We start from the raw sequence: 8836 nt of genomic DNA on the forward strand, positions 1-8836 counted from the left end.
GCTCAAAGGGATACCACAACACCTTGCAGGTGTATTTGGAAATGCTGGCATTCTAATGCCACTGCTGCCCTTGACCTTCTAGGTGGTGGACAGAACAGCTTTGATTGGAAAACTTGTCATCTTCCACTTTTAGAGATTTCTGGAGCTGAACCCCTCACTCTTTCTGCTCTTTTACTCCTTTTAAAGATTTACCCTTTGTAGACTCAATCACTTTCTTCACCCACAATATCAGAGCTCTGCAACCTCTTACCATTTAGATACCATGCTTCCTTTTCAGTCTTCCTACCAAAACGTTGAAGCCCCGGCACTGATCCCTGTGGCACACCCCTCGTTACATTTTAACACCCAGAAAATTATCCACTTATGCCTGCAATCTGTTTCCTGTTAGCTAGCCAACCTTTTATCCATGTTAATATGTTACCCCCTACACCATGAGCTTTAATTTTTCATAATAGCTTTTGATGTGGCACCATTTTAAATGCTGTCTGGAAATCTAAGTACAGTACATCCACCAGTTCCCCTTTGTCCACAGAGAATTCCAATGAATTGGCTAAACATGATTTTTCTTTCACAAAACCATGTTGTTTCTATCTGATTACCTTGAATTTTCCTAAGGGCCCTACTATAATGTCTTCAATAATAGTTTATAACATTTTCGCTGTGACAGATCATAGAATGATATAATTCCTATAGTGCAGAAGGAGGCCATTCGGCCCATCGAGCATGGTAGCACAGCGGTTAGCACTGTTTATTCACAGCTCCAGTGTCCCAGGTTTGATTCCCGGCTTGGGTCACTGTCTGTGTGGAGTCTGCATGTTCTCACTGTGTCTGCGTGGGTTTCCTCCAGGTGCTCCATTTTCCTCCTCCAAGTCCCGAAAGCCCCGAAAGACGTGATATCAGGTAATTTGGACATTCTGAATTCTCCCTCTGTATACCCGAATAGACGCAACTCTTTTCTTTTTAAAATATCTATTGAAACTCTTACTATCTGTATTTATATTCCTAGCCAGCTTTCTCTTGCACTCTAATTTTTCTCTTATTAATCTTTCAATCATTTATTTTTGTTGCTTTTCATATTCTGTCCAATCTTCTGACCTGCAACCATGTTTGCACAATTAATTATATGCTTTTTCTTTACGTTTTTAAAAATTCATTGTTTACAAGATGTGAGCTTCACTGGCTAGGCCAGCATTTGTTGCACCCTAATTGCCCTTGAGAAGGTGGCGGTGAGCTGCCTTCTTGAACCGCTGCAGTCCATTGTGCTATTAGGAAGGGAGTTCTAGGATTTTGACCCAGCAACAGTGAAGGAACAGCAATATATTTCCAAATCAGGATGGTGTGTGACTTGGAGGGGAACCTCCAGGTGGTGATGTTCCCATATACCTGCTGCCCTTCTAGATGGTAGTGGTCGGTGCTGCCTAAGGAGCCTTGGTGAGTTCTTGTAGTGCATCTTGTAGATGGTACACACTGATGCTACTGTGTGTCAGTGGTTGATGGGGTGAATGCTTGCGAAAGGGGTGACAATGAAATGGGCTGCTTTGTCCTGGATGGTGTCAAGCTTCTTGAGTCATGTTGGAGCTGCACTCATCCAGGCAAGTGGAGAATATTCCATCACACTCCTGATAGTTTGATAATGTCTTTAACTTTTTTTAGTTAACCACCAATGGTGGATCCTCCGCTTGGAATTTTTTCTTTCTCTTTGGAATGTATCTATTCTGTTTATTCTGAAATATCCTGTTGAATATCTGCCACTGCATCTCTATTGACCTATCCCTTAACCTAAATTGCCAGGTCAATTTATCTAGTTCAGCTTTCATACCACATGATTGTCCTTATTAAAGTTTAAAATACTAGTCACACACCCACTCTTCTTTCCCTCAAACTGAATGTAAAATACAATCGTGTTATGATCATTGTTACCTGGGGTGCCTTCACTGTGAGGTCTTAATTAATCCTACCGTGTTGCACGATACCAGGTCGAGTGTAGCCTGCTCTGTGTTTGGTGACAAAATGTGCTGTTCTAAGAAACTATCCTGAAAACATTCTATGAATTCCTCATCCATGCTACCTTTGACCATCTGAATTTTCCAGTATATTTGTCAATTAAAATCCTCCATGATTATCACCATATCTTTCTGACAATTCCCATTATTTCTTCCTTTATACCCCGTCCTACCATGTGATTACTGTTAGGGGGCCTGTACACCACTTCCACAAGTGACTTCTTGCCTTTATTATTTCTCATCTCTACCCAAATTACTTCTACGTCCTGGTTTCCTGAACTCATCCTTCTCTAGTTTGCTAGTGACATCATTAATTAACAGAACTACAGGGCAGCACGGTGGCACAGTGGTTAGCATTGCTGCCTCACGGCGCCGAGGTCCCAGGTTCGATCTCGGCCCTGGGTCACTGTCTGTGTGGAGTTTGCACATTCTCCCCGTGTTTGCATGGGTTTTGCCCCCACAACCCAATGATGTGCAGGATAGGTGGATTGGCCATGCTGAAATGACCCCTTAATTGGAAAAAATGAATTGGGTATACTAAATTTATTTTTAAAAAATTAACAGAACTACTCCTACACATTTTCCTAGCTTCCTGTCCTTCCTAATATCCTTCAATATTCAGTTCCCAATCTATGTCATCCTGCAACCACGTCTCTGAAATGGCTATCAAAACGTACTTATTTATTTACATTTGCATTATCAATTCAACTGTTTTGTTTCAAATGTTAAATACATGTGCATATATGGAAGGAGTGGACTTCATCTTTTCTTGCTCCATGACCTTTTACATTCTTATGATTTTAGATTAATGATGCTACTGCAGGAAATAAAATGCACAGTTTCTTGGGCGGACTTCAGTCTGGAGGAGTAAGGGGAGGTGCAATGGGTGTCCTTGAGTTCAATAGTGTGAACAACTTACTGAAAACCCATCATTATCACTGTGCACCAGCTATGAAACGTCGCTGAGCTTGACACTGTGAAGGAGTTTTTCAAGATCAGTAGATGGTTTCAATATTTGATTTGTGTTGAGTTACGTGAGCTCAATTAAGATCATTGCAATTGGTGTTATGATGAATTGAAATACCAACCATGATTGCTAATCCTACATGGTGATCAATTTTCCTATCCTGTGTCACATATGTATATGGGAATAATACAGGGTCAGGTTTACTTGTGAACTTCCAGCGGTTGAATAGTATGCTAACACTCACGAACTAATTTCAGAATAAGGAATCATTTTTGGAGCTGGTCTATTAGAATGTAGCCAGTGACTATGTAGCCTAATGAAATAGGTGGCAAGAGGAGAAATCTGGTGGAGTTATTTTTTTTAATTAAAAAGGAAATCATTGTATTTTTAAGGTTGAAAGTATTGAACGAAATGTATTCTTTCCATGACTCTGTCACCAATAGCTCCATCCTGAAACAAATGGCATCTTTAAGGAGGGTGTTTGAGGGGAAAAAGAAGCAACCTTATGGCCTCCTTTAAGGAACATACAAATTAATCAAGAACATGGCTCAAATTGGGAACACTGCCATTGACATTAGGATGCTGCAAGGCCTACTTGGACATCCTGTTGGTAAAAGTGATTCTGACCAGCTGTCAGCAGCGTCAAATGTCAAAATGATCCCATTAAGCTGCATAGTAAAGGGTGAAAGTCCCATAATTGCAAACTGTTCCCCACCCAGGACCAAGGTGGACGAAGGAAGATACAACATGAGCACCGCCCGCAAAGAGCTGGAAGAAACTGAGAAAAGGAAATTCATTATTACTGTCCTTGAAAACACCAGGACTGGTTCATATGTATTCATATGATCATTGATTACAGCGCATTGTACAAAATGTGACCAAGATTGCAACGAATGTTCAAATCACGTGTACCGATGTCTCAAAGAACCAATACCTTCATTAAAAAATGCATTTTAATTAAAGAGATATCCTTGTGCAACACGATAGCATCATTTTATGAAGTAGGATAAATTCTAACATCAGTTAAATTTCTTCGCTTTCATCAAGGAAAGGACAACAGAATTAACTCTGAAGGTCAAAGGTAAAGGGAATGTTATGTCAAGCTCTATTTGCAGTGACATAGCATTATTTGCCTGTGAGTCACGGAGGCTACTTGTAATAGTTTCCTGTTATGATTCCCTGAATGGAAAACACTGAAGTGCAAGAAAGCAGATTTGCAACATTTTCCAGAAATGAAGTTGGCCTTTGCACTTTCCAGAATCACAAGGATATATTAGAACAGGTAGTTGTGACAGAGATCTTGTAACTGTGCCTAGATACAGAAGAACTTTTGTGTTCAAAGTAAATGTCAATATGAAGGGGAAAAGGCAAAGAGAGGAAGCAGAGATTAGGCAGGAGAAACAAAAATCAGCAATTAACAACCATCATTGGTTGTAACATTGGTTGAAAACATTCGTCTGTGATGTTCAGTACTCGGTTGGGTAAATAGAGAAAGTCAAATCTGAAGTGAAAACGAAAATACTGGATGACACAATTATGAAGATTTATCTCTCCCTTCTATGTTGGGAATGCTCAATATCTGAGAGAAGGTAAGGGAGGATTTATCGCATTGCCCCATACGGCAGGCATTGAAATACATGCGCCTGGAATAGGGAGGAGCCAAATGGCATCTTGCACATTTTGCTTCAGGGTTGCTGGAAAGACGAACTAACAAAAGAGAAAAGAGAGTACGGAAGCAACGTGGTTGACTCTTAAGTGTCTTCTGAGATGCCCCCAGAAAGCCACTGAGTTCAAGGGCACTTAGGGATGCGCGGCAAATGCCAAAAGACCATGCTGATCGCGGTAGAAAGTGACGCACTGCGACACATTACTGAGGAATCACTGAGAAAGTCTTCAGGACCGTTACTGTCTTGAAAAGTTGATGGGAGCAAATCAAGAGGCAAAGACAAGTGTGACTCAAGGACGGGTGCTTTGACTCGATACAATACTGAACAGTTCATTAGCTCACACCCAGCAGGGTACTTACTCCACTTCCCAAAAATCAAAGCTCAGAACATACAGACAGCAGATTTCCCCATCGGCGGGATCTCCGGTCCTCCGGCAGCACACCCATGCCTATGGGTTTACCAACGGCATGGGATGGCCACAATGGGGAACTCTCCTGGCCGGGTGCAGGAACAGAGAATCCTGCTTCGGCGGGGGGGGGGGGGGGGGGCGCCGTGCGGGAAAGCGCAGCTGGTGGACCGGAGAATCCCACCAAGAATGTTTGTTTGATATTGGGTGACTTTTTTTTCATTCTTGACTCTGGGTGTGTGGGCATTGCTAGCAAGGCCAGCTTTTATTGACCGTCCAATTACCCTGTGAATGTGCTGCTTCTGTCTCTGTAATTTGATCCATTTGAGAGACTTGCAGAAGCCACTTCAAAGGATAGTTAAAAGTTAACCATGTTGGCGTGGTTTCATAGAATTTATAGTGCAGAAGGAGGCCATTCGGCCCATCGAGTCTGCACCGGCCCTTGGAAAGAGCACTCTACTTAAGCCCACGCCTCCACCCTATCTCTATAACCCAGTAACCCCACCTCACCTTTTTGGTCACTAAGGGCAATTTATCATGGCCAATCCACCTAACCTGCACATCTTTGGACTGTGGGAGGAAACCAGAGCACCCGGGGGAAATCCACGCAGACACGGGGAAAACGTGCAGACAGTGACCCAAACCGGCAATCGAACCTGGGACCCTGGAGCTGTGAAGCAACTGTGCTAACCACTGTGCTACTGTGCTGCCCTTGTCATGTTTCGGAGTCATGTTTCGGCCAGGCTATGTAAGAGTGGCAAGTTTTCCTCCCAAAAGACATTAACAAACCACCCTAGCCTTTGCAATCTGACAGCTTCCTGATCACTTAGTGCTATTAGCTTTTTATTAATTAATTCAAGTTGCCTTTTTTGTATTTAAACTCAGGTCATCTAGTGACCTGGCCTCTGGATTGCTAGTCCAATAACCTATATAAAAAGTACCTCGCTTGTGTCTTGCTTGGTAAACACATCCAAACGCTAATTTGGCTATTTTTATTGTCTCCCGCCATCTTCATTTACAACTTTAGATGAATCCCTTAGGTTCTTAACTTTGTTCCCAATATCTCTTTTGCTGATGTAAATTAACTCTACTCATCCTTCAATCCTCTTTAAAATAGCATTATATCTCTGCCCAAATTGACAGGAACTAACATCTAACCAAGAACCTCTGCTCGAAGAAAGAGATTGAGTACAAGTGCAAAAACTCCTAAAGGAAGAGCTGGGTAAGTAGTACTTGAAGCGATCACAGAATTAGAATCACAGAATCACAGGATATTACAGCACAGAAGAGGCCCTTCGGCCCATTGAGGCTATACCGACGCATGAAAAATACCTGACCTGTCTACTAATGCCATTTGTCAGCACTTGGCCCATAGCCTTGAATGTTAAGATGCGCCAAGTGCTCATTCAGGTATTTTTTAAAGGGTGTGGGGCAACCCGTCTCAGTAGAGTAGGAGTGTATGTGTATCAGAGATTATACTGTGCTGGTAAGAGGCAAAGCCACATTATAAACAATTGCATTCAATTTTGGTACCGAGACATTGGGAGTCTTGTGACGGGGGGAGCATCAAAGTACAGCGAGGGACCCTCCATCGTGAAAGGTGTTGTCAAGGAGGAGACTCTGTAAAGTAAGGTATAGAAAGGCAACATATGACTTAAACTCTGACAATGGTTCATAAGGGAATAAACAAGCTTCCAAAATAAAAATTTAGGATAACATTAGGAAGTTATTGATGGCATTGAATCTTGCAGCAAGCACATAACCCATTGGTGTCAAAACGGCTGTGAGAATGGTACCATATTAGTTATGGTTAGTGCTCTTCCCCTATAGGCCTTTTTGTTTTCCTTTTCAAGTCCACCCAATTTCCTTTTAAAAGTTCCTAGTGGATCTGTTTCCATCAATCTTCCAGACATTGCAGGTCAGAACAACTCCTCATCACCCTGCTAGTTCTTTTTTGCTAATTATCTTAAATCTACATCCTCTGATTAATAACCCACCTACCAAAGTTTCTCCTCATTTACACTATCAAAACCTATATAATTTAGAACACTCCATGAAATCAACTCTTAACTGTTTCTGTTCAAAGAAAAAACAATCCCAAAGTTATCAGAACAGAAAACACATGTCCAGTTAGAGAAAATACATCATTAAGAGAAAACAAGGTGGGAGCAAGCATGTTTTCCTTTCCAAGAGCCTCACTCATGTGTATCTATTAGGAGGTGACTAAAGTCTCATCCTGTATATTTTCTGCATTTTAAAAACTCTTTAAAAAAGGCCCAGAAATAGTTGAATCTATGTCTGTCTTTGAGTCCGAACAAAAGGAGATGTCTGGTAATTTCGAAGAAACATACACCTTATTACCTCTGAAGAGACACTATGACACATTGTGGACTACACAGACCAAATTCAGAGAGAACATTACAAAAGCCACCTGCATTTTATAAGCATGGGTGAGCAACCAGAGTCTGTTCATCTGCTAAGACAAAGGTCCCAGCAAACTTTCTTTCAATTCTTAATGGTTGAAATGATCTCAGGGTGACACACAAGGAATACACACCGTTTATCAAAGCCAGAACGGAAAGATGGGGTTATGTGGCATGGACCTAGCTTGTGAGACCAGTAATATTGCCTTGTGGAACTGCAAAGTCCAGTCAGCATTTTACCATCTATAACCCAGATTAAATTACTGACCCCATCCACACTGTTTCTGCAGGAACATGTGTGCAATCATCTACAACACTGATCCTGCTCTGTGTACCAATCTTATCATCTGAAGTCAACTCCACCAGAAAAATTAATTATACAGCATCGCTTTTCAACCTGCCAATCTCCACGAATGAAAACCTCATCAAACTTTGATTCGGGAACCTGGAACTCACGTGAGACAATAATTATTTTCTCTGTGGCTTTTGCCTTGCCAACATTTTTATCTTTTCTTCTTTTACTGTATGAAGCCACATAGTGACCCTTATCCCACAGTTTGTGAGCGTGCAAATAAATTAATCCTTTGAGTTCATCCTATCTTGAGTTTTCTGTGGGATTATTAACAGAAAATTGGATTACACCAAAACTGAGGGGTTGGAAAATACACCACAACTTATGAAAAAGAAAACAAATCATAGCACTTTTCTGTTTACAGATGGGTGGCAAGAGGAGAAACCAAGGATGTTTAAATGAACATCCCTCCAGTCCATAAAATTAATTTGTAATCTTCTGGCATGAAAATATTTTAACGCTTATAAATATGGGAGGCTGAGATTGATCATTTAGATCAAGGGTGGATGTGAGTTTGTCCCACTCCCATCAGATCTTTAGGGAGAAATCTCTATGGAATGATGGACAAAGGGTCTGGCCACTGTTTGCCTATCAACTTACATGGACTGTGTACTTACTGAGAATTTTAGAGTATAATATAGATTTTGTATCTTGTGTTATCCTTGTGAATCTATACAAGTATATATCTGTACAGATATACTGAGGTGAAGGAGTATTATAGCTAATCTTTTCTTGATTAACAAATGTTTATTCTTTTGTTAAAAGTTCATCAGCTGACTCCTGTGACTCTGTTCAGTAGCCCCCATCCACATATATAAACACAAAATAAAAGTTAGGATCTGTCAAGCTGGGATCCACCCTGGGCTCTGACTTATCCAGTTGTAATTTCAGCTGGGATCATAACAATAGATTAAAAAAATCAATACATTGAAATTCCTTCTACTCATCTCCTATAAAAACAAACATTTAGATCATAGATCATAGAATGTACAGTGCAGAAGGAGGCCATTTGGCCCAT

General features: G+C 41.0%; 1 long non-coding RNA gene across 2 annotated transcripts; it reads left to right on the forward strand.

Moving 5' to 3' along the window:
• Positions 1–854: 854 nt before the first annotated feature.
• On the forward strand, positions 855–7999 carry LOC140386036 (uncharacterized). Of its 2 annotated transcripts, XR_011933550.1 has the most exons (3): positions 865–900; positions 6187–6265; positions 7757–7999. It is a non-coding gene; the product is annotated as an uncharacterized lncRNA (long non-coding RNA). The 2 variants fall into 2 exon arrangements; XR_011933551.1 differs by lacking the exons at positions 6187–6265; positions 7757–7999 and adding an exon at positions 3690–3936 and having other exon boundaries at positions 855–900.
• The last annotated feature ends 837 nt before the right edge of the window (positions 8000–8836 follow it).

The sequence above is a fragment of the Scyliorhinus torazame genome, chromosome 11, assembly GCF_047496885.1.
Source record: "Scyliorhinus torazame isolate Kashiwa2021f chromosome 11, sScyTor2.1, whole genome shotgun sequence".
In the NCBI taxonomy this organism is placed as follows: Eukaryota; Metazoa; Chordata; class Chondrichthyes; order Carcharhiniformes; family Scyliorhinidae; genus Scyliorhinus; species Scyliorhinus torazame.